At 43.4% G+C, this 27277-nt stretch overlaps 1 long non-coding RNA gene across 1 annotated transcript; it reads left to right on the top strand.

Annotated features, from left to right (window-relative positions):
- Nucleotides 1-17945: 17945 nt before the first annotated feature.
- On the top strand, nt 17946-19018 carry LOC103643356 (uncharacterized). The gene is made up of 3 exons (XR_560970.4): nt 17946-18424; nt 18539-18598; nt 18850-19018. It is a non-coding gene; the product is annotated as an uncharacterized lncRNA (long non-coding RNA).
- The last annotated feature ends 8259 nt before the right edge of the window (nt 19019-27277 follow it).

The raw sequence follows: 27277 nt of genomic DNA, 5'->3' as shown, positions 1-27277 counted from the left end.
AGAGATTATGAAGGTAATGACTGAACCCTTGCCTATCAGGCTAAGTCCGCTGGCGCTGGAACTGACAAAGTTTTTTCAGAAGGCCAAGGCAGCTTCGGCAGACGAAGGTCCTGCACTGCCGAAAAAACGAAGGATTATTCAAATAGCAGACGTAATTCATGGGACACCGTCTCCAACACCGGCGTCAAAAATTGCCATTGATCAGATTGCCGAAACTGCCGAAGCTGAAGGCGCCGCAGCCGAAGCCACCAGAACGGAAATTTTTGAAGCCGATACTGGCGCAGCCGAAGCTGCCGAGGCTGAAATCGAGGCCACAGAAGATCCAAACCTAGAAGAGACACTTGAAGTTATTGATGACATACTCCTAAAAATGACTGAGGAGGAATCTGTTGTGGCTGTGGCAAGTACAGCTACTGAAAAGGGGAAAAACAAGCTGAGGACAATTTGGAGGAAGAAGATTTTGAATTTCAAGATTTACTTGGGCAAGGGCTGACAGACGCTGAAAAAGCAGAACTTAAAAAATGTGCTATAGCCTGCGGATATAAGCCAGGGGCTACACTGTTCGGCGGTGTTAACGAAGGAAAACTGAGGTGCCTTCGAAACCGCAGCGAAGCTAAAATTGTTAGAACTCTCTGCAAAAACATTGGTTTGCCGAAGCTAGAAGCAGACCTGTGCCGTTATCAACGACACCATATCGCCGGAAGTTTGCTTTATGCTAACTTCAAGGTAACAAATATTTTTGTTATTTTATTACTATTATTATTATCTTTTAGGTCATGTTTTAACGAAGATCGTTTCGACAGAGCATATTATTAAGCAAGGTTCTAAAAATGCAACAAGATCTGGAAGAAGAGAAAAACAAGGCCGTCATTCAAGATTTGGCTGAAAAAGTTGAAAGTTACGAAGCTAATCTGAAAAAGAAAGACTTCACAATCCAAGACCTTGAAATCATGGTCAAAGAGCACGAAGGTGCATTAGAAAAGAAAGATTTTGTTATTCAGACCATGGAGGGTTCTTTGGCTGAAGTCCAAACTGAGAATAACAATTTAAAGAGTGAATTGTTGCGACAGTCAGAAAAATTCGAGCAAGAAAAGAAATATCTTGAAGCAAGCCTCAAAACTGAAGTGGATAAAAATTCAAATTTGCAGAAATCTTTTAAAGAACTTCAGGAGAAATGCTTAAGCTTCAGCAGCCGATGCGTGCAGCGGCTGAAGGACGTGTTTCACTCTGTTGGAGCTAGCTCTGCGAAATTTACACCTTCAGCTGAAAATCTGCCCAGAACATTAGAATATATTGAAGGCGAAGTTGATGCCCTTGACGAAGTTATTGGTGGGCACGCCGACTTCTGCGCCCTGGTAGCTTCTCGGGGCACAGCTACTGCTTTTTTGAAAGCTGGCTGCACGCATGGAAACATTGTGAACAGACCAAACTTCAGCCTGTCAGCATCAAATCTAATAGATATCCCAAGCCTAGCCCGAAGCATTGGAAACAGATTCATGACCCAGATCTGGGTAAGTGGCAGGCGAAAAATGGCAGGTGACGAAGCTCGAAGCCATCTTAAGCCGGTAAGAAACTTATGTTTGTTACTTTTACCTTCTCCTTTGAAATTTGCACCTTTCTTATTCTGCTGTTTGGTATACACAGGATGCCGAAGCTGAAGAATGACGAAGCTGAAGTTTGACGAAGCCGAGGATGAAACTTAGGCTGAAGCTTAAAGTTGCTTAGAATATGCTTTCCTGCAAAAATTCTAAAGAAACTCTTGTAATATAGCTATGGAACAACTCATGTAAATTTGTACATACCTTGTAATATATTCTGTCTCCCTTATCCGCATACAGTCTGCTTTGCTGTGGACGAAACTTCTTTTTTGAGCCGAAGGCGAAAAACACCTTCCCTTCTTTTCGTACACAACGAAGCATATAAAATTTTTTCCTTCGAAGTTTTTCCTCATTTCTGAAGCACTTGTCTTCTTTGTGTAGCATGATGATGATTCTATATATGTCTAAATGAATGTTTATGAATGCAAATGACATGATGACATGTACTGTGCAAATGAATATTGGGACACATGTTCAAAAACCATAAGCGCAGCCCTTCATCCCCTCAATAATGATACAAATCTTTTTGCCGTTTACTTTTCGGCTTCACCGTTTACTTTTCGGTGTATCAGCGTTGACTTTTCGCTGTAAGCCTCCCTTGGGAGCTTCTTCGCCTTTTACTTTCAGCGGAATCAGCGTTTATTTTTCGCTGTAAGCCTCCCTTAGGAGCTTCTTCGCCTTTTACTTTCAGCAGAATCAGCGTTTATTTTTCGCTGTAAGCCTCCCTTAGGAGCTTCTTCGCCTTTTACTTTCAGCGGAATCAGCGTTTATTTTTCGCTGTAGGCTCTGCATTCCCTTAGGAACGACTTTTGAGCTTCTCCATGTTTCCTTTTCTTTTTCCCTTTGCGTTTACATTTACATTTTTGGGGGATGACATTCTCATAGAATTGAAATAAGGAAAATTACATGTTGTGGCCCCATTAAAAACCTTTCTCCCCCTTTGGAAAGGAAAAGGGTGCCACAAAAAGGAATATAAAAAATTACATCAAACTAAACATAATATCACCGAAGCTCATCTGCATTCCACGATCTAGGAATGTCGTTGCCGTCCATATCCTTCAATCTGTAGGAACCGGGTCTTGACGAAGATACTACTAAAAAGGGGCCTTCCCACTTCAGCTGTAGCTTGCCTACTGTCTCAGGATTGGCTACTCTTCGAAGTACCAAGTGTCCTGGTTCAATGTTCTTCAGCTTAACCTTTCTGTCACGCCATTTTATTGTTTAAGCTTGATATTTATTGATGTTTTCCACAGCTTGAAGTCTGATTCCTTCAATAGCATCCTTTTCTACAGAGCAATCAGCTTCGTTTTCGCCTTCTGCCGAAGCTACTGTCCTTATTGATCCTGTTTTGGCCTCTTCTGGGGTTATTGCTTCGTCACCGAACAATAGTTTAAAGGGTGTAAAGCCTGTTGATCTTGACATGGTTGTGTTATGGCTCCACACCACTTTGATTAACTCGTATGGCCACTTTCCCCTGGGCTGATTGAAGATTGACTTCATTATTCCTGTCATTATGATCCCATTGGCTCTTTCGACAAGTCCATTTGACTCTGGGTGTCGGACTGATGCGAAATGGATCTTCGTGCCGATTTGATCACAAAATTCTCTGAAGGCTTCAGAATCAAACTGTGTCCCATTATCCACAGTAATAGCCTTCGGCACTCCGAAGCGACAAACAATGTTTTGCCAGAAAAACTTTTGAATAGTAAATGAAGTTATTGTGGCTAAGGGCTTTGCCTCAATCCATTTGGAAAAATACTCCACTGCCACCACCACATATCTTAAGTTCCCCTGTGCTGGTGGTAATGGACCTAGCAAATCAAGACCCCACCTTTGCAACGGCCAAGTGGGTTGTATTAATTGAGTTAAAGACGAAGGTTGTTTTTGATCTCTTGCACATTTCTGACAACCTTCTCACTTTTGTACTAAATCCGCTGCATCCGAAGCTGCCTTTGGCCAATAAAATCCTTGGCGAAAAACTTTCCCGAGCAAGGGCCTAGATCCAATGTGAGATCCACACAGACCTGCATGTATGTCCTTCATTAATTCTATACCTTCGGATCTGGATAAACACTTGAGCAATGGGGAACAGACCCCACGCTTGTATAACTCCCCTTCTATTATGACATATGGTCGAGCTCTTGCTTCTATTCTCCTGTTATAAGCTTCGTCGTCTGTAAGAAAATTACCCTGAAGAAAAGAAATGATCTCAGTTCTCCAATCTTCACTATAAACAGGGGATATGTTAAGGATTGCTCTTTCAAGAAGCTCGACCGAAGGTGCTTTTATTGTTTCAAAAAATACTTCCGAAGGTATAGGCAGCCCCTGAGCTGCTGACTTAGCCAATAGATCAGCGTATTCATTTTCTCCACGAGGAAAATTTTTGACAGAGAAACCTTCGAAGGAAGACTCAATCCTTCGGACTGTATCTAGATACTTTTCAAGCTTCGGGTCTCTTGCTTTGTAGCTCTTGTCAATATGACCAGAGATAACTTGAGAATCAGTTTTAAGAATGGCCCTTCTGATTCCCATTGCCTTTAATTTCCAAAGACCCAAAAGCAGAGCTTCATACTCAGCGATGTTATTTGTGCAACTAAAATCAAGTCTTGTCGCATAACAAGTTTTAACTTTGGAAGGTGAAACCAAACAGCAGCTGCTTCTGCTCCGAAGGTTCCCCAAGACCCATCGCAAAACATTGTCCATGCTTCGGCATCTTTATTTGTTTCTTCCTCCTGAGCCCCTGGCGTCCAGTCAGCAATGAAGTCTGCTAACGCCTGGGACTGAATCGAAGATCTATGAACATAATCGATACAAAATTCATTGAGCTCTGCAGCCCATTTTCCAATCCTTCCAGTAGCTTCTCGGTTTCTCATAATATCCTTCAGAGGTTGTGAAGAAGGAACAATTATGTTGTAAGCTTGAAAATAGTGCCGAAGCTTCCTGGAGGCCATCAAGACAGCATACAGTACCTTCTCCAATTCTGTATAATTTTTATTTGATAAACCAAGGACCTCGGATACAAAATATATTGGGGCCTGCCTCTTAACTTGGCCTTCAAGCTTCTCCTGAACAAGTGCTGCACTTACCGCTGAGTGCGAAGCTGCCACATATAATAACAAAGGAGCCCCTGGCGTAGGTGGAGTTAATGTTGTTAAATCTATCAAATACTGCTTCAGCTCTTCGAAGGCCTTCTGCTGGATTGGTCCCCATGAAAGACTTCGGCTGACTTCAGCACTTCGAAGAATGGTAAGTTTCTCTCTGCTGATCTAGATATGAATCTGTTGAGAGACGCCAGCCTTCCTGTCAATCTTTGAGCCCCCTTTTTTGTACTTGGTGGTTCCATTCGAAGTATAGCTTCGATTTTGCTTGGATTAGCCTCGATTCCCTTTGTTGAGACTAGGCAACCGAGAAATTTCCCCTTCTTTACTCCGAAGACACATTTTTCTGGATTCAATTTTAGACCAGCCTGTCTAAAATTAGCGAAGGTCTCCTGCAAATCAGCAATGTAGTTATCTTGCTTCGTGCTTTTTACAATGATATCATCAACATAGGTTAGCACATTCCTACCTATCTGAGAATGAAGGACCTTCGCTGTCATTCTGCTGAAACTTCCTCTGGCATTCTTAAGCCCCTCAGGCATTCGAAGGTAACAATATGTCCCACTAGGGGTTATGAAGCTAGTTTTCGGTTCATCCTCCTTCTTCATCCATATTTGATGATAGCCTGAATAACAATCCAGCAAACTCATAAGCTCTGATGAAGCTGCTGCATCAACCAAGGAATCTATCCTTGGCAATGGAAATTCGTCCTTCGGACAGGCTTTATTGAGGTCAGTAAAATCGATACACATTCTCCATTTACCATTGGCCTTCTTCACCATAACAGTGTTAGCCAACCATTCTGGGTATTTTACTTCTCTAATAACTCCGGCACTGAGGAGTCTTTTCACTTCATTCCGAGCACCTTCGGCCTTGTCATCAGATATTTTCCGAAGCCTCTGCTTTCTGGGTCTGAAGGATGGATCAACATTGAGCGAATGCTCAATAACATCCCTATTAACTCCACAAAGATCATTAGCTGACCAAGCAAAAACATCTTTATTGTTGAACAAAAACCTTATCAAGGTTTTCTCCTGCTCTTTGGACAATTGAGATCTCAATAGCACCTTCTGCTCTGCTATATCCTCACATAAGAGCATGAGTTTCGGCTGGTCAGCCGAAGCAGCTTTTTCCCTTCTGAACTTGTATTGGTCACAAGCTTTAGTTCCATCTATATTATGGATTGCTTTTGAGTCTGTCCAATTTCCTTCGGCCCTTCTGGCAGCTTCTTGACTTCCATGAATAGCAATGGGCCCTTGGTCCGAAGGTATCTTCATGCAAAGATAAGCTGGATGCAGAATTGCTTCGAAGGCATTAAGAGTACCACGACCAATGATTGCATTGTAAGGGTATTCCATGTCAACAATATCAAACACAATTTGTTCAGTCCTTGTGTTGTTGATAAATCCGAAAGCCACTGACATTGAGATTTTGCCGAGTGCTACAATCTGCCTCCCTCCGAAGTCGCAAAGGGGATGTGTAGCATCAAGAATTTTATCTTTGGGTTCTTGCATCTGTCTGAAGGCCTTAGCAAATATGATATCAGCTGCACTGCCTGTATCAACCAAAACATTATGGACCAAAAATCCTTTGATAACACAAGAGATAACCATAGCATCATTGTGTGGGTAATCCTTGAGTTGAAGGTCCTCTTGGGAGAAGGTAATAGGAATGTGAGACCATTTTGACTTGATGAAGGGTCCTTGCACCCCGACATGCTGTACCCTTCTCTGTGCCTCCTTCTTCTGCTTCTTGTTGGCTGGCTCTGAACATGAACCGCCTGTTATCGGGAGTACCAGCTTCGAAGCCGAAGCAGCTCCAGCTTGAATGTCGAACGAAGCCATCAGCTCAGAAAAGTGGAAGTGAGTTCACCGGAGGTGGGCGCCAATGTTGGGGACTTGTTCTCAAATGCTATGAATTAAGAATAAGGCAACATAAAATGTTAAATGTTAATGCCCTTTGCCCGCCGAAGCATTATTTCCTCAAGGATTTGATGCACTTCGGACGAAGGTTAAAAACGGTGCAATTACGAAGGTCGAATCTTCGTAATTGAACTTTCAGAGATTATATAAAACAATGCAAAATATGAAGTATTAAAGACAAGTAAATTAAAAGTAAACGACATCATTTTTATATTATATAAACTTGATGTCGTTTAAATATTAAATACATTTATACCTCTGCCTTGACAAAGAATAATTTCCGAATGATGCGATTGCAATTACAGGAATGCGTGAACAGTAAAGGAGTACTGTTCACTATTTATAGGCACAGGACACAGCCTGTGAGGAATTACAATCATGCCCCTCATAAAAGTTTACAACACTGACTCAGACCTTTATGGGCTAAAAAGTCATTCTATCTTTAAGTCGGTTCGACCCTTCATCTTCGGACATGTTGCAATACCGAAGCTTCATGAATGGTGCCTTCGGCGTTACGTATGAGTAGCTTCAGCCGAAGCTGTCTCTTTCTACAGGACCTTCGGCGACGAAGCATGGTCCCAACAGCCGCCTTGCTCCAAGTTGACGATTTGTTTGGAGCCTTTTATCATCAATTCAAAGCTCACAAAGTTTCCTATAACCTCCTCGGGAGACATTAGCTTATATCTAGGATCACCATGTATTAATTGAACTTGACTAGGATTACAAAATACGAGTGATCTAAGAATAACCTTGACCATTTCATGGTCATCCCATTTTGTGCTCCCGAGGTTGCGCACTTGATTCACCAAGGTCTTGAGCCGGTTGTACATAGCTTGTGGCTCCTCTCCTTGGTTGAGGACGAAACGATCGAGCTCCCCCTCTGTTGGGGGCCTTCGGCTTCCGAAGGTCCTCAAAAACATGATTTGACAATGTTTTCCAAGTGAAATATGTGAACAGGTATCTTCGGAATCGGTTCATGAGTATACAAGAGCATGATCAGGACGAAGCCTGAGTGAGACGAAAGGTGATTATGACGAAGGACAAGGCGATCACGAAGCTGTGCGCAGAAAAGCTTCGGCATGACAGCAGAGAAGGGGAACCGACTTAAAGATGAAAAGGCAAATTAGACCTCGAAGAATTACTATAGAGTTATTAGCAAATGTAAAGGGCATGAATGTAATTTTACATGGGCTGCGTCCCTTGCCTATAAATAGATGAACAGTACTCCCGTACTGTTCATGCTGACTTGGCATTCGCTTTTTGCATCACGCCTGTACCCTTACTCTCCGTCAAACCGAAGGTACATTTATAATTTGTTATTGTGAATATGGTAATACAAATAAAAATAAGTTGAAGACAATGTTTATATTGTTTTTTGTATCTTGTATATGAATTCTTCCTCATCATTTATTGTGCTTACGAAGGTTTTTTCCTTCACAACCTTCGTCCGAAATTCATTATATCCGAAGGGAAATAATGTCTTGAAGGACGAAGGACTTTAACATTTAACAATCTTCATGTTGCCTTGTTCTTAACTCTTAGCATTTGAGAACAAGTCCCCAACATTGGCGCCCACCTCCGGTGAACTCACTTCCACTTTTTGAGTTTTGAACACCTTCGGCAAGCATAGACCTTCGTCATGCCACCGAAGAAAGCTTCAGCAACAGGGGCTACAGCTCTGCAACCACTGGATCCCAACCAGGAGACCCTCTCTCTTCGGGAGGCCCGAAGCCAGAAGAGGAAGGCCACCAGCCCAACGCCTCAGGAGGATGAATTGGATCAAGAGATCAGAGATATGGAGATGCTTCATCAACAGGTGCAAAGGAAGAAGGAAAAGATGGCTAGGCTAGCTGACCTACAAAGGCAGATAGACGAAGCCTCTGAAGAAGTTCGCCATCTTGCTCAAGATGAGCAGAACCGAAGGCCTCAGCACAGAGAGCTTCATCAGGAGGGCTTCTTCAATGAAGATGACTGGTATGAGAATTTCCATCATGGAAATTTTGCTTTTGATGATGCTTCTCCTCTGTCAGCAGAACTGCAGGCTACATCTTGGCCTCCGTCCTACAAGCCACCCCAACTCCCCATGTACGACGGCCACTCAGATCCGAAGCAGTTTCTGATGAGTTACGAAGCAACAATATCTTCTTATGGTGGCAATACTGCAGTCATGGCGAAATCTTTCGTCATGGCTGTCAAGAATGTTGCACAAACCTGGTACTCCTCTCTTCGGCCAGGAACAATCACATCATGGCAGAAGCTGAAGGAGATGTTGATCACCAGTTTTCAAGGATTTCAAACGAAGCCGGTCACAGCTCAAGCCTTATTCCAGTGCACCCAAGATCATGAAGAATATCTTCAGGCGTATGTCCGAAGATTCTTACGCCTGAGGGCACAAGCGCCGACAGTGCCCAATGAAATTGTCATTGAGGCCATGATTAAGGGGCTTCGGCTGGGACCTTCAGCTCAATACTTTGCCAGGAAACCCCCTCACTCTGGAGAAGTTGCTTCAGAAGATGGATGAATACATCCGCGCCGACAATGACTTTCGACAGAGAAGGGAGGAAGCTTACAGATTCTCCGAAATAGCCAGGGGCTTCGGAGGGAGGCTTCATCCTAGACATGTCAGATCGATTCATTCCACCCAGAATGATGACAGGGGAAGCCAGCAGCAGAGGCCGCAATATTCCTCCCAGGCTTCCCAAGCTTCGGGGCAGCAGCAGAGTTATCCTCGGCCTCCAGCTCCAAGGGGCAGAGGTGCCAGGGGCTTCGGAGGAAGATTTGGGGATCAACCAAGGAAAATTTATTGCTTATTCTGTGGTGATGACAAGGGCCACACCACCAGGATGTGCCATGTCACCATCCAGAAACAAAAAGAAATAGCAGAAGCTGCAGCCCAACAGACCCAGCCGAAGCAAGTCATGCATACTGCTTCGTACCACTCGCCTTATATCCCAGAGTATGTGGGTAACCACCCTGCAGCTTCTGTTGCTTCGGCAAGCCAATCTCAGGCATCTTGGCAACAGCTTCCACCTCCACCACCAATGCAACGAGGCCAGCAGCCAGAAGGGAGTCAACATACTCAACACCAACGAGACTTCAGAGAAGAGTCCGAAGCTCGCACAGTCAATAGTACTGTGCCAGAATCGAAGCACATTTATTGACAAATATCCTACCTCGGCAGCAGTTTTTGCATTCAGTATCATTTTCTTTTTAATAAGGAACAATTATTGAGACTCTAAGTGTTTTTTGTCGTTTTCAATTTCTTGTAATACCTTCGACTTTGCTATAGTACAAGTATACCTTCTCCACAGAATAACGGAGTCCAAAAGTTGCCGAAGCATAAGAACTTATGGTTATGCGGTGAATCTTCGAAATAACAAAAAGTCGTTCCTAAGGGAGCGCAGCGTAAGTTTTCTGCTCAAAAGTCGTTCCGAAGGGAATGCAGAGCTTACAGCGAAAAATAAACGCTGATTTCGCTGAAAGTAAAAGGCGAAGAAGCTCCTAAGGGAGGCTTACAGCGAAAAATAAACGCTGATTCCGCTGAAGTAAAAGGCGAAGAAGCTCCTAAGGGAGGCTTAAAGTGAAAAAACGTCGATTTTTGGCAAATATCATTTTGCATAACATCACATCATCACATCATTTGCATAGCATAACATCATACATCATATTGCATCAACGACGCAAGAAGGGGGTATCAGTATTGATATTCGAAGATTGTTTCGAAAAAATAGTGCCAGGGCACAAAAATAGTTATTGAAGAATTATACCTTCGTCAAGTTCTTAAATGAAAAGATTTATTGGTTATTGATTTTACGAGGATTGGTTGCTGATTTTATGAGAACACGGACATTATTTACGAAGCATGAAAAGAAGGGAAGGTGTTTTTTCGCCGAAGGCTCAAAAACGGTATGTATGTGAAGTTTCATTGCATCGTAAAGACTAAAGAATAGAACCATAAATAGCTTATATATTACATTCAAAGTTACAAAATATTACACATGTTTCTCAACAAACATTACATTCTAAATGTTTTTACAATAATATCTAATCTTCCCTTAGAACTACTTCTGCATCTTCGTTTAGTAGTTGATCAACAACTTTATCCATGATAGCTTCGGCCATTTTTCTAATTTCGTTGTCCCCCTTCGTGTGGGGGTCCGCCGATGGCTCGGTAGGCTCTGAGGGAGGATAAGGTGTGACTTTGTTACAAAACGTAAACAAGTCCGAAATCAAAAATTACAACAAAGAGCCAAAAACCACTAGTCAATACCTATTTGCCCTTCGGGATCCGCACTTTTTTCAGCGGCCTCTGCTACTTTTCTAGCATCATGAATGTCTTTCTCGCTTCTTCGTATAATTTCCTGGGCCATTTCCCGACCACCATTGTCCCAGATGTCGGTGAAAAATTTTCCACCGACCAGGCTCGCTTCGGTCGAGGGGTCTTTTATATCTTCAGAGGATAAGGCGGCTTCGGATTGTGCTAAGAATTTCACATGGTCACAGCCTTTCCTCTCCAAAATGGTGGCAATCCCCCTGGCACCCGAAAAGGCGCATATGTCTCCTCGACTATTTAAAATTTCTTCAAAAGCTTCAGCTTCGTGGCTGATCCATCCAATTGGGCCTTCGGGGTCACCCCTTATGAAGTTCTCCTCACTTGAGAATGCGCCAACGCTGGCGAAGCTAGTTCTTATTGTCTTAACACATTCTATAGATTTTTCATAGCACCTTTTCTTGGATGCACGAAGCTCTTCAACGTTTTTTTCCAAATGATTTGCCCATTGTTCACTAATTTCTCGTTTTGTTTCTTCAAGTGTGTGTTCCTCTTTAGCTCTGGCTAGTTGCTTCCGAAGATCTTCAATTTCACGCTTCTGAGCCTCAGCTTGAGCTTTGAAAGTAGCTTTGTCTTCTTTTATTTTATTCACCAATGAATGTAATATTTTATCTTTTTCAAGACCTTCGTTCCTTAGTTCAATTACTTCGGAACGAAGGTTGCTCAGGGCCATAACACACTCTTTGTCTTCAGCATCTTTTTGAGCCCTGAGGGCATTGCTAAGTATAAGGCCCTGCAAAAAGTTTGGTTTCAATAAGTTTAAGCAAATGAAAAATTTTGGTTTCAATAAATAATACAAAGACCTCATTTTTGCACCTTTAAGCTGTTGTACGCCAAGCTGTCGGCCAGCTCGTTTTTTGATAACACCGAGAGCCCGTCTTCTAATGTTGGGAATCCGAAGCTCTTGCTCATCTCCCGACAGACAGAAATTTCCTTACTGTCAGGGAGACAATACAAGAAGTCTTCTTCTCCGCTGCCGTTGAAAATCAACGCCCCTTTTGGATATTTCAGTTTTTGGGCATAAAACTGGGCCTCTTGCTTTTCTTTTTCAGTCAATTTTTCCCCAAAGCATGTCGTAAAATATAATCGAAAGCTTCAGAAAATGCTTCGGGGGCGGCAGTGCCAGTTTCTTCAGCCATAATTTGTTCTGCTGTTTCTGTTTCTTCGGCTTCCAAGGATTTCACCTTGGTGGGCTCTGAAGGCCCAGCTTCAGTCTCAGATTGGTGCTTTAAAGCTTCAGCACCAAAGTCTTCAATTTGCACTTCGGAAGTTTCAACAATTTTCTTCGGAGTAGTGCTTGAAGACTTTATTGTTTCCAAAACATCCAGTACATTAACCATCCTTTTTCTTTTGGGGGTCATTGCTGGACCCTTCTGGCTTTTTGGTGCTTCAATTTTTGCTGAAGGACTTAAAATTTCATATGTCCTTGTTTCTGTAGCCTTCGGTTCTTCTATTTTCTCCATTTCTGGCATTATGACTGGCTCTTCAACATTCGGTGGGGGAGTTGGCTTCTTGGCTTCGGTGGCCGAAGAGGTTTTACCGACATATTCAGGCACTATGGCCGGTTCAATATAGTGTGGCCGGTGCGTAAGAACCTTTATCTTTTTCCTCTCCGGCGCTGGCTCACTGGGAGCGGCTGAAGCAACTTCCTTCGCTGAAGCAGTATTTTTCCTTTTCTGACCCCGTGTTGGGTAACGGTAGTCAGGGTACACAAACCCAATGGCATCAAATACTCGGTTGAGTCTTTTCTTCTTCCGGCCTCCGAAGGCTACGGACAATGCAGTATCTTCTGCCTTCGAGTATGGCCCAAGCAGCTCATCGCTTATGGCCTCAATACTTTTCAGCCAGTCGTCATCTGGCTCGACGAATTTATCTCCATATTTGAAGGTGAATTTTAACCTAACTAGTCCACCTTCATTAGGTTCGCTGACGGTTTCCTTCGGCATTTCCCACTTTTCTGCAAGTGGCCATATTCTGAAGGCAATGTGTTCTTGGATCAAATCCCTTGTTCCAATAAAAGACCAAACCACGTCGAAGGCCCTCTGGCATTCTTCGGCTGCTTCGTCAATTTCCACCTTCGGCTTCCAGAGGCCGAAGCGCTGCCAGATAGGGCGCATAATGATGTCTTTAATATCCTCTCGTGTTTTCAAATCATTTTTTACATAAAACCATTCCGTCATCCAGTCGTTGGGCCATCTCTTTCGAAAGGTTGGCACGGGGCAGCTTGACCCAGATCGAGCACCGAAGCTGTAGCAGCCAAAATTGTTGTGGTATTGCTCTTTACCCCAGGGTTTTGTCTCATATAATAGCTCATGCATGTTACAGAAACTTTTGGCATTTGGCTCCAAACCTTGACTCTTCACAGCCCATATGAAGATGCCCATCCTTATGATTGCCTCAGGAGTAATTTGATGAAGGCAGATTTCAAATATCTTCAAAACTTCCACGACAAAATTGCTCAAGGGAAACCGAAGTCCAGCCTTTAAGAAGCTTCGGAATATCACGACTTCATTTTCCTCGGGAGTCGGACAAGTTTTCTCTCCTTCGTCAGCCCTCACAATAGACAAGTCCCAAAAATATCCACCCCTCATCACTACAAGAAACTGATAAATGTTCGTGGGTTTTGTTAAGAACGTGGGTACCGACGTTCTTACATTAGTTAAGTTCATGGGTTTTTTAAGAACGTGGGTACCCACGTTCTTAAATTAAGTTCGTGGGCCCTAACCAAAACCGTCGAACTTAACCTATTAGGAACGTGGGTACCCACGTTCTTAATTTAAGTTCGTGGGCCACGTTGACACCGTCGAACTTAACCCAAACTAAATCCCTAGCGACCCGCGCGTCCCTCTTCTATCCCGCCTACGCGCGAGCCACCGGTCCCCGCTCCTCCCCCCGCGCCGCCGCCAGCCTGCTCCTCCACCACGCCCACCGCCAGCCCGCTCCTCCACCGCGCCCCCGCTCCTCCATCGCGCCCCCGCTCCTCTGCCATCATCGCTGGTTGAGATGGGTGGGTAGGGTTTGGGCTTGGGCGTGGCCGCTTGGGATCTGAATAGGGTGAGGTCGTGAACAATGGATCTGTCGAGTCGATGGGCGGAACCGCTGAAGGAAGCAGAAGGCGAGGTGGATCAGTGGATGGCGTATTGGTGTCGCGTCTCGCGTAAGCAAGTGGGGCAGACTTCACCGCCGTGCGCGCCCGCCAGACCGCACACCGCCACCTCCACCGCGCGCCGACCAGCCCCCGCTCCTCCACCTCCACTGCACACGCCGGCCAGCCCCCACTCCTCCACCTCCACCGCGCGCCGGCCAGCCCCCGCTCCTCCACCTCCACTGCACGCGCCGGCCAGCCCCCACTCCTCCACCTCCACCTCCACCGCGCGCCGGCAAGCCCCCGCTCCTCCACCTCCACTGCGCGCGCCGGCCAGCCCGCTCCTCCACCGCATCAGGAAGGCGAGCCAGAGATCGAGCGACCCGAGAAAAGGAGGAAACACAAGCGTAATCAGAAGCCGAAGTCCAGGGAGCTCAATCCAATGGAGTGGATCGCTGAAGCCCGGCACCAGGTGATGCGTTACACTGCTTTACTGTGGCAAAGTACTAGATTGACTAAATGGTAACATATTATGATTTAAATTGATTGTTTTGGTGTAACTGAGTTATTACTTGGATCATGGCTTCGCTTTTACAGCTTGCCAGGGGATTTAGAATTCTAACTACTGGCAAGTGAAAACAAAATGTTTGTGTAGAAGAACTCTGGAATTTGTTTTGCAAGTGTAGTGATTAGTGTTTAGTGCCTAAAGATGTTGTGGTTAACTTCTGCTAGGAAGCGAAGCCTTTACTATTGAACGCACATGAATCACTCGTTAAGGCTAAACATCTATTGGAGTACATTTCCAAGACAATCAAAGGCAATGAACACACACTTGATGCGGGTAGTGGTTCTGAGAATAATTTCGTTGAGCTTTGGAGCCTGCTCTGCTCTTCTTTGCTCACTATGGATGTCACTGTATTTTAATCCTTTCCCACTGACCAAGCAGATCAACTTTAGTTGCTTTGTCAGTGCTTCATGCTTACAATTAGATGTGCAGTACTCCTGACTTGATCTAGCTGCGTGCTTGCTGCGGGTCGCGGTCGGCGCGGCCGCGGGCGCTGCCGCTTTGGCAGGCAGTGCTGATGGGAATCGGGATGGACTGCATCCGCTAGGCCTCTCCATCGACCAGCGGGTTCCCCTGCGCATGTTGTATTGATTTGCGTGCGCACGGTTTCTGCCAATCTAGCGACCTGCTTCAGAATCTGATCTTCAAGGTATGCAGCTTATGTTAGTTTTAGTTTTGGGTTTGTTTGGTTTTCTACCTAAGGAGCCATAATTTGTCTAAATCTAGTTACTTAAATTAAAAAACTAAACTTAGACATAAAAGTTAGACACGTTGTGATGTTATTACCCTGGATTTCGCCTACCAATTTTTTTACTGTAAAGTTTATATAGCCGTCGATTCTAGTTGAACCTGCTAAATCAGACGATATAGGCGATCACACAGTTCGTTGACACGGAGGGTCCTCTCTAGTCTCCTTGATGAAAGCATATTGCTAGTTATTAAACCATATTGCCAGTCATCAGTCTCTGAACGACATAATCATAAGCTGGGCCTTTTAAGATTGTTCAACAGATCAACCCGATTGCCTATAAGCTACAACTACCTATTTGTGATTGACTTTGATACACATTGAATCACCTTGAGATTATTATAAACGAGCTATAAACGTTATTTGTATTCAAACTACCAGAAAATGCTGATGAAGAAGAAAGCTTTCCCGTAGTTACATTGAGCTGATTGCTATGATTCTCTGGTCTCATCCTTTTGCATGCTTCAGGATAATAAGATGTTTGAGAGCTAGTGGAAAGAGGGTCATCAATATAGAACTTCCTTGTACTATTTGAGTTAACAAAGTCGATGTCAAAAGAAATCTGGTGACCACTGATTGCATTGTGTTCTCTTTTTTTACCCATTACAAGAACATCTGAATAGACTGGAGAATCATGAAAACCAAAAGCTGCTCCAGTTTGGTAGTTACTATTGCTAGAAAAATTCAAGTAATCTTTATACACAGAAAACTCGTTCAGATTTCCATTCATCACATCCCTTTCATTATGTTTGGGAGGTACAAGTGGATTTTCTGGAAGTCTATAACATTGGGCCATTTGTTTGATTATCGTGCCTTCTCCTATACAAGCTCTGGGATTGAAAATGCCCCCCATTGACACCCTTTCAGTATACTGAGAAGCTGCTGTCCTATTTTCTGGAATTCTAGAACTACTAGGCATCTGATAATGTCTGCGTGAATTTTCTGTCCAATAAGCTTTCTTCTTCATCAGCATTTTCTGGTAGTTTGAATACAAATAACGTTGATGCACATTGAATAAGCTCGTTTATTAACTGACCTATTTTCTGTCCTATTTTCTGTTCTATTTTCTGTCCTATTTTCTGTTCATAAGCTTTCTTCTCCAATAAGCTCGTTTATTAACTGACTTTGATACACATTGAATCACCTTGAGATTATTATAAATGAGTTGTAGACAATTTTATTAGCTTTCTAAAAAGTCTAGGATCACTTGATTTGGATGCCTGAGACTCCATTTATAGATTTTTGAAGTGAGTAGTCGAATTCTGTCCAAATCTGGACAGAATTTACGTTTAGCACTGTTTGACCTTTCTAAAGGTCGAATCTTGTTATGATGATAATACAAAAGTTATAGAGGACTTTATAAGCTTTCTAGAAAGTACTAGTTTACTATTTTTGGATGCATATCTTGTGAGTTATGAGCTAAACAAGTAGTTGCTGTCCTGCTGTCCAAAAATCAGCAAATATTAAAATGATTGCTTGGAGTCTCTTTTATGTGGGTAACTAGATTTTGTTAGTTCTTGTCTTGATTAATGAAGTCTTGTGATCTGAACATACATACTATGGTGGCGCGAGTGCTTTTTAGCTCTGTCTTTCTTCTGTGTCTATCAACCACTCTAATCCTACACGTTCTAATGCACTTTATGTTTTACACATTTTGGACTGCCATTTCTTTTATGCTAATGTAGCATTCACACATTTTACATTTCTTGGAATTAAAGACATCAAAATTGTACATTCATCTTATGATGTTGGGGTTATTTTGCAGACACATTCAGTGAAGATTTGTTCTCAGGTTGATCTGTGCAATTTTGACGACACTCATGGTGTCAAGTGAGGACTGGTTAGGATCCTTGATAGATATTCTTTGTGTTTCCCGCCCTTTCTTCCACCAGGCTAATTAAATTTCTCTCTTCTTAAGGCAATTTCCACCAGCGTGAGACGTTGATGGTGTCCATCTTACTGTATTTAGTTGGGTTTCAGGACCTCGTACCTCCAAAAGGTTTTAGTTAAAGGACCTGTCCTAGAGATCAAAGGTGACTGAGCTAACTGCAATCTCTTATTTCCTTGCATTTTAGGATTTTGGTTGCCTGGACTCTGCAGCTCTTCATCTTGCATATTTGAAAAATAGTCGAGTAGCCTCTAGGGCTTACCATGCCTAAAATGGTGAGGTCAGTCTATTGCGCTTCTACTGACATAACCATTTAATCACTGGGACTTCACACTCAATACTTTTCTTGAATATATAGAGATGATAGGAACATTGCTGCCCATCAGTAATAATCTTGTGCCTTGTTTCTACGGGTTGAGCATCCACTGAGATTTTACAAATAAAGTTGATAAGCCACATTTTGAACATTCCCATCTGCTAGTAAGATTGTTTTCTTTCCAAACAGTAAATACTTTAAATCAGGTAATGGTATATATTCTGGTGCAGGGTAATGTACAATTGTGTTCCCTTAAACACACTGTATGCTTTTCACCTCACCTTCTATAGAATTTACCCATGATTCCATGGTGTACGATTATGTGTAGTTGTTGTTAGTTCTTTAGAAAACCTCTTGTTGTTAGGGCCAAGCGTAATTAGTTCAAATATCGCCACAATGGTTTTCAAGTTGTCGGTGCAGGATATGACTCATGTGCTCTTGTAATGGTCTGTACTTTAAGAACAGGGTCGGGAAATAGTGAATGTTTCAGAACTTTTTTTTTCATTTTCTACCATAGGAAACTTAATTTGTTTTGTGACAGGATACTACTGTCAGTGGGAAAGAGAACCATGATCAAGAGATAAGTTGCATCGTAGACACAATGTTACTCTGTTCAATATTGATGTCTTTTCTGTTCGCATAGTGTTAACCTTAGTCGAAATTTCTAGCTCATGACAAATATTTATTGTACCTTTAAATGGTTATTTAAGCAAGAATATATGAGCTTACTGTCCTAGAATGACCTACATTCCATCCACCTTGGTCATCCAGATTCAGCTCTGATGATGCTAAGGAGGTAGTCCATTACCAAACAATCTCACCAAAGAGCTTAGCTAAATCTGTTCTCGAGGAAGGTGGCTGGTCAAACTTCATGGTAAGTATCACGTTGGTGAAGTGAAACTTAAGCTCTCATGCAACTTCTTTTGAAATTATCAACTCTTGCATTGAAACAAGTTCACTGATCGATGTCATGATTTTCTTTTCTTAGTGCTCAAGGGAGGATACTCAGAATAATGTTGATGTTGCCATTGTTTTTATTGGCTCAAAGGTACTTAATACTGATCTAATATCTACTGGTTTGAAATAATATGTACTTGTTAATATTGTTTGAACGAAATGCTTTCTTAAACTGAAGCAGTGCTTGTGCATAAGTTCAAGGTTCAAAACTTAATAGTTATGATATTTTGCTTATTGATTCCGTGAAGCTATAAAACCTGTAAATTCTCCGCCATTTAATCAACATTGTGATCTATCGCTTCAGTTGTAACTGACCACTGACTTGTTCTTTTTTTTACTTAGCTGCAATCGTCAGACATATCTAAAGATAAGCAAGTTGATCCAGCTTTAGCAGACACACTGAAGGTAATCATAGGAACTCATCTCTCTCAGATACTGTTCTATATGCATGGTACTTGAGTTATTCTGCGCTACTACTGACACTACTAAATTGGAGCCTTGGAGTCTGGAGAAAAAAAGGGGGTGGCTATATTCTCAAGGAACATGAGACCACTGAGCTCTGGAGTGAATGAAGGACGTCATCTTTGGAAGTCAGACATCACCTAGAGCTAGGGTGTCCATTCTTGACATGTTTCTCTTAGTGATAGGTGGATATTGTCTAGCTAGGTATAGAGTCTTGAGGGATTGATGGACGCATGCATCTCCAATTCCTGTGTGTTGTATTACTACTGGTACAATCTCCAATTCTTGTGAACTTATGTATTTGGACTGTGAATTTGTGATATGAACATATATCAATGTGTTTGAAATCTGTATTGTATGTGATATTTTGTGTTGGATGTGATATTATGTGTGTCTAATTTTTTATTTCTGTATTTTTATTTTTTTCCTGAAAAAGGGTTAAGAACGTGGGTACCCACGTTCTTAATGTTAAGAACGTGGGTACCGTCGAACTTATTGTGAGTCCTCGCAGATCCACGCAGGACACATAAGTTCGACGGCCACGTGGCCCCGTCGAGCTTAACCGTAAGAACGTGGGTGCCGTCGAACTTATGGAAAAAAATTCGACGGCCCCCGTCGAACTTAAAAACGCACGTTCTTAACGTTAAGTTCGACGGTACCCACGTTCTTAATGTTAAGTTCGACGGTACCCACGTTCTTAACGTTAAGTTCGACGGGGCCGTCGAACTTACTTCTCTAAGTTCGTCCAAAAATCGCCGTCGGCTATATTCGACGGTAAACCCACGTTCTTACGGTAAGTTCGACGGCTTATTACATTAAGTTCGACGGTTTTTCACCCACGTTCTTTAACCAGATTCTTGTAGTGCATATTGACAAGATGGCTTTGTTTGATGCTTGATTTCCCAAAAACTGCATGGCTTGGTCGCCAAGGTCGATCTTCGGAATCTTCACCACCACTTTCCACATCATAGCTGTCACTGTTACCAGTGTCTTCAGAGAGGCCCTCTAGAATCTCCTTAGTAATTTTCTCTGTGTTTGTCTTCGCTATTGATTCAAGGAAGCCGAGATTCATCTCTTCGGAAAGGCTTAGCTTCGCCTCAGCGACAACTTTCTTGTCTTCAGACATCTTCGAAAATGCCAAGAAAGTGCTCTCAAAGACGAAGCTTAAAACTTTAAAAAAAGCTAGGCAAACGTTGGTGGGCAAAGAGCTAAAAAATTAGGAAGGCAAGAGCAAACGGCAAGAAAGCATGCTAAGTGTGCTCGCGGTGCGTTCTTATTTATACTCCCAACGCGTTGCAAGTGGCAGGGTCCCACTTGACATTGACTGTTGCTATTCTAGCAAAGGAAAGGTGTTTTTTCGGACCTTCGGCTTAAGGCCTTCGTCCATATCGCAATATGAATTTATTATTCTAGCAAATTAATATTGCGAGGGGCTACTGTTGGGGGCCTTCGGCTTCCGAAGGTCCTCAAAAACATGATTTGACAATGTTTTCCAAGTGAAATATGTGAACAGGTATCTTCGGAATCGGGTCATGAGTATACAAGAGCATGATCAGGACGAAGCCTGAGTGAGACGAAAGGTGATTATGACGAAGGACAAGGCGATCACGAAGCTGTGCGCAGAAAAGCTTCGGTATGACAGCAGAGAAGGGGAATCGACTTAAAGATGAAAAGGCAAATTAGACCTCGAAGAATTACTATAGAGTTATTAGCAAATGTAAAGGGCATGAATGTAATTTTACATGGGCTGCGTCCCTTGCCTATAAATAGATGAACAGTACTCCCGTACTGTTCATGCTGACTTGGCATTCGCTTTTTGCATCACGCCTGTACCCTTACTCTCCGTCAAACCGAAGGTACATTTATAATTTGTTATTGTGAATATGGTAATACAAATAAAAATAAGTTGAAGACAATGTTTATATCTTGTATATGAATTCTTCCTCATCATTTATTGTGCTTACGAAGGTTTTTTCCTTCACAACCTTCGTCCGAAATTCATTATATCCGAAGGGAAATAATGTCTTGAAGGACGAAGGACTTCAACATTTAACAATCTTCATGTTGCCTTGTTCTTAACTCTTAGCATTTGAGAACAAGTCCCCAACACCCTCGATCGTCTCTCGTTTGGTGATCTTGGTCACCTCATCTCCTTCGTGCGCGGTTTTGAGCACGTCCCAAATCTCCTTGGAGCTCTTCAACCCTTCCACTTTATTATACTCCCCTCGACATAGAGAGGCGAGGAGTATAGTAGTGGCTTGGGAGTTGAAGTGCCAGATTTCAGCGACCTCGTCCGAGTCATAGCCTTCATCCCCTATGGATGGTACCTGCGCTCCAAACTCAACAATATCCCACATACTTGCGTGGAGTGAGGTTAGGTGGTGCCTCATTTTATCACTCCACATACAATAATCCTCACCATCAAAAACCGGTGGTTTGCCTAATGGGACGGAAAGTAAAGGAGCGTGTTTGGAAATGCGGGGATAACATAAGGGGATCTTACTAAACTTCTTGCGCTCATGGTGCTTAGAAGTTATGGACGCGGTGTCGGATCCGGAGGTGGAGGGCGACGAAGAATCGGTCTCATAGTAGACCACTTTCTTCATCTTCTTCTTGTTGCCACTCCGATGCGACTTGACGCGGGGAGGTGATTCCTCCCTTCCTTTAGCGTCAGACTCCCTTGATGGAGCCTTCCCGTGGCTTGTGGTCGTCTCCATTTCCCTCTTGGCGGATCCTCCCGACATCACTTCGAGTGGTTAGACTCTAAATGAAGTACCGGGCTCTTATACCAATTGAAAGTCGCCTAGAGGGGGGTGGATAGGCGGAAACTGAAATTTACAACTTTAAGCACACTACAAGTCGGGATTAGCATTAGAATAAATTCTGAGTCCGAGAGAGAGGGGAAAACAAATCAACCAAGAAAATAAAGCGGATGACACGATGATTTATTTTAACGAGGTTCGGTTCTTGAGAACCTAGCCCCCGTTGAGGTGGTCACAAAGACCGGGTCTCTTTCAACCCTTTCCCTCTCTCAAATGGTCACTTAGACCGAGTGAGCTTTCTTCCTTGATTTCTCGAGTCACTTAGACCTCGCAAGGACCACCACACAATTGGTGTCTCTTGCTTCGCTTACAAGGCTTTGAGAGTAAGAATGAGAGAAAGAAGAAAGCCAACCAAGCGACAAGAGCAACAAAGAAACACAAGAACGATCCTCTCTCAAGTCCTAAAACGCTAGAATTGAATTGGGGACTTTGATCGGATCGGTGGCTCTGATTTGTGTCTTAGAGTATTGCACTTTGCTCTTGTATTGAATGAGGAGTGATGAATGCTTGGATGGTTGGAGTGGAGGTGGTTGTGGGGTATTTATAACCCCCAACCACCAATTCAACAGTTGGGGTGGCTGCTGTCGATGGGCGCACCGGACAGCCACGTCACCCAACTATTAGGGTTCTGACGGTTTCGACCGTTGGAGCTTTGTCTTCTGGTAGCACCGAATAGTACGGTGCCGCACCGGACAGGTGCTATTCACTGTCCGGTGCGCCTCTAGCAGTTGCTCTGACTTCTGCGCGAACTGTCTGTGCTCTGTAGTGTTGCAGGCAACCGTTGCAGCCGACCGTTGCGCTGGCTAGCCGTTGCTCCGCTGGTGCACCGGACAGTCCGGTGGCACACCGGACAGTCCGGTGAATTATAGCAGAGCGCGGCCTCAGAAACCCGAAGGTGAAGAGTTCAGAGTCGTGCGACCCTGGTGCACCGGACACTGTCCGGTGGCACACCGGACAGTCCGGTGCGCCATACCAGGGTGCTCTTTGGTTTCTTTTGCTCCTTTCTTTTGAACCCTAACTTTATCTGTTTATTGGTTTGTGTTGAACCTTCATGCACCTGTAGAATATATAATCTAGAGCAAACTAGTTAGTCCAATTATTTGTGTCGGACATTCAACCACCAAAATTATTTATAGGAAAAGGTTAAACCCTATTTCCCTTTCAGGATTCACTGCTACTTGTTGTTTGACTCTTTCTCTTCCATTGAGATCTTGCCCTCTCTGAACCAATATGGTATGGTGGACCCATACTATTTTATGATGTGAAGTTATAATCGTCACCCAAGTTAAGATGTGATCTTTTGCTCTCATCATTGGAGTCACTATCGCTATGCCTCACACACCACTTGGAGTGATGTTGAAGTGCGTGACACTTGCGCTCTAGCTTAAAGATAGTTTTCACTAGGGTTGTATGTGGAAGCTCTATTTGGCCGCTTCGAGCAACATAACATTATCTGCTCCTCTCGGTCGGGTCATGTGCAAGCAGGCGTAGATGCCATTAAAGAGGATAATCTTTCGATTGCTTACTGACCATTGATCCTTTAGCTGCTTGACGTTATGGTGATGAGGAGCTTCCATGGTGGAACTAAAGATGTTTGATATTTGTCCCTAGAAGTTGATCCCTTCTTATTGCTGGCATCGATAGGATCCATTGAGTGCAGTAGTGACGAGTGTGCCTAAAAATATGATCTCAAAAAACTAGGGTGGACCTAAAAATGTGTGGACTTTTAGACATATTTGTATACTTACCAGTCTTTCATCCTCCTTCTTCATCCAACCACTTCGTCGTTGGAATTGAGGAGCACTAAAGTAAGTAGGCTAGTTCAAAGCATCCTCATTGTCGCTGCTTGGAGGAAATGTCATGCTTGCAGTTGGATGAAATAGAGGACGAGCACCATATGAAAGACGAGCACCATATGGGGGAGGAGCACCAAACGAGGGAGGGAACAAAAGAGGAGCACCATATGGAGGAGCGCCATATGATCCATATGGAGGAGCATCATATGGATATCCATACAGGTATGTTGGAGGGTATGGATAAGTGAACGATGGTGGAGGAGGAGTGTCGATGGTAGGAGCTTTAGTGGTAGAAGGAGCACCATACGATCCATATGGAGGAGCACCATATGGATATTGAAAGTGCATTCTTTGTGAGTTTTGGTGATTTGGATAACAACACACTTAAAGGTCTAACAAGTTTGCTAAGTGTTGAACAGGAAATTCAGTATGATGAACATACTTGAATAATATATAATGATCAGTGAACAAAGATTCAACACAAGGTTAAATAACCAATGAGACAATGCAAATGGATATAATACAGTCTCTGTATTGGTTTGAATATATATATGGACAAGACCTAAGAAATCACTGCATATATATAATCAAAATAGAGGTTGAAGTGATTAAAAGGATTGGTCTAGCCAAAGTGAATAAGATATGAGGAATCGTGAATTGGCTTGACCATATTACTATTAGTCCATATATGTTTCTATGAGAATCATACTAGAGCTTGATTGATATTAGCATTTATATCTAGAAGACATTCAAGCAAGGTTCACAATATTGAAGAAATGGTTCTATCAATGTGATGAGGACATCACTTCTATATATACAATGAATGGACCGATAACACGATCTCGTGCACGACAGCTAAATCTCCAGGTACGTTCTACCCTAGTCAATTGTGTTTCAGAGCTTACGCTTGGGGCCATGGATGTTTTGATGATTAGGTACCTTGGAGAGGACCAGCAAGGACTTGGGAAAGGCCAAGGTGTTGAGGAGGAGCAGCAAGGGCGTCCACAACAGGAAGGAGATCAAGTCCGAGTCGGCTGCGACTCTATCTCGGGTTCCAGGACCAGTCTGCACTAAAATGGACGCCCAAGATGCATCCGGACTCCGATTGCGACGGACTGGATATGGTTGGAAAGATAACGAGATTATCTAACCAACCCAACTGGTTCCACCCTAAAATTCATACGGAGTCAACGGGAATCGTCGAAACAAGTCAGCGTTCAGATTCTGTTTTGGTGCTGCGACACCGTCTGTTGGACCGTTGGGCCGTGTATCGCGTCGGAGCCCATTAGGGGCGAGTCCAGGGCTACGCACGCCCTAATACTCTATTTATTCAGCAGCCGCCGCCACATTTAGGTTTGGGTTTTGCTTAGATCAATTCTGTCATCGAACAGTGTCGCCGTCATCGGCTTGTGAGACCCCCCTCCCGTAATCAATACAAGTTTGGTTGCGTTTCTTTCCTGTTCTTGCTTGTGTTCTTGATTGCGCTTGCAGGGATAAGCCTTCGTGGCAAGGTCATTCGTGTGTCACGGGTGATAACCAACGGAGCCGTGGTGTAGTGATTGCGAGGAACCGTTCGCTCGGAGCCTTGGATCATCAACGTCGAGATCTCCACTCAATCAAATTATCGTATCTCACGGAAGAACGGGCCGCGTCTACTATCACAATGGATGCTCAATATGATATGACTCAAGAATGGCTTGATAGGGCGAAGATAACAAGGAAAGGGCTTCGAGGGACCAGGCGAAGGTGAAGGCCAAGCGACGGCTTGTGGACCGAGGTACCATGGCTAAGGTGAAGAAGAGAGTACTTGCACTAAGTCGATGAACTAATCATCTATGAAAAGTTACATTGTATTGATGCATCAGTAAGGTGACTTAAAACCATGATTTGAACTCATATATGGTGAAATGGTTCAAGTCACATGCGAGCACATGTGTAGTGTGACCTGTCTCTTGGTGTGGCTCGTCATATTTCTACATTTATTGCATGGACACCTAATATTATCTATTTGTGACAAAGTATCTGCATGGTCCAGAAACATCTGCGTCTTGGCAAACCATTCACTTGTGTGACACCCACCCTTCTTGAAACCTTCATACATCCAATCACGTCTATCATCCATTATTGTGGTTGTGTGTACGAGTAAGGAGTGCGTGTGAGACATTCATGTTTCTACACGTCACACATACACCTACAGGTAAGTAGTAAAACTATATATATCCATAACATCACCTTCATCACATTAACATGATATTCATCAATTAACAATATTTGCAACATCCAATCCATCAAATTAAATTATAATTGCAGAACATCAAATTTATTACCTATAACATCAAATCTATCAAATTGATTAATACTTGCATAACATCAAATTAATTAAATAATAATATCAAATACATCATATCATATTTACAAAATCAAGTTAGAAATAACAAATATCATACATCAAATCATATTAGGTCAAATCATACTAACAAATAACAATATTAAATAAATTGTAATCGCATTACAGTTAACTCCTGTCAGCCATAAAAACCGATGAAAATAAAACTTCTAAATATATTTATTTAGCACCTCTAATTGATCACATTCATTTACATTTAGGTACAGATATACCTCGACGATTCGAATGCGGACCGGATGGCGAGCCCCTCGGTGGAGGTGGCTGACCGGCGCGTCGGGGCACCGGCGGACGACGGAGTAGTGGGGACGACGACCTGGCTAGGGACGACGGCGTTTGGTTGGGGCGGCGGTGTGGCGGTTGGGGCAGCGGGCTGGGGCGACGGCTGGGGGCGGCGGTGAGTGGAGCGGCAACGTCGGCGTGAAGGAGCGACGGTGGCAGAGCAGGCACAATCGAAAATGAGCCCGCGCGTGCGGCGCTCTGCTCATATCACATTAATCCCCGTCGACCAGTTTACGGGGCCGACGGGAATAACCTAATCCCCGTCGGTCCTGAAAAAAGCCGATGGGAATAACCTAATCCCCGCCGGCCATTAGGTAGCTGACGGAAATTAACTAATTCCCGTCGGCCTTTGTCCTGGCCGACGAGAGTTAATTTAGCCGACGAGAATCTTTAGAATTCCTGTTGTGAGTGCATGGTGGGTTGTGGAGGGAGGAAATGTTGATGGTAGAATCATCATTAGGGAGTAGGAGGAGCATCCACAGAAGGTCGATAGGGATATAGAGGAGGAGGATATGGGTATAGAAATAGAGGTTGTGGAGGGAGGAAATGGGGTGGACCAAAACATCCTCTCGACGATAATGTACACGAGAAAGGCCATCAAAGAATACCTACCCTACACCAGAAGGGGTGTCATGAAGTTGTGGAGATTGGTTGTTGATCAAATCGGTGAAGGTTTGAAAGTTTGTTCTCCACCTGGAATCCATATCAAAATAGAGAGTAGGAGACTACAATATGAGGAAAGACAAGCGAAATGGAGAGTGAGGGGTATGAATGGAGAGCCGATCGCAGAAGTAGCGGGATCTCCTAGCTCCTCTATGTTGACCGCCCCGACTACTGTTGAGTGTTGACCAGTTTCCCATGCCAACAAGAACATCTAGAGAGTCCATTACGTTGTGTCTTCAAGATCTAGTGAAGGATTATTGGAGTTTATTAGGATTCATCCATTTACTCTATAATAAAATCCAGAATAAATCTCAAAGGCTCAATCATATATGGTAGGAGTG

The sequence above is a fragment of the Zea mays genome, chromosome 1 (genome assembly GCF_902167145.1).
Source record: "Zea mays cultivar B73 chromosome 1, Zm-B73-REFERENCE-NAM-5.0, whole genome shotgun sequence".
Lineage (NCBI taxonomy): Eukaryota > Viridiplantae > Streptophyta > Magnoliopsida > Poales > Poaceae > Zea > Zea mays.
The sequence above is the reverse complement of the archived record's forward strand: the minus strand, read 5'-3'. Positions and strand labels throughout refer to the sequence as shown.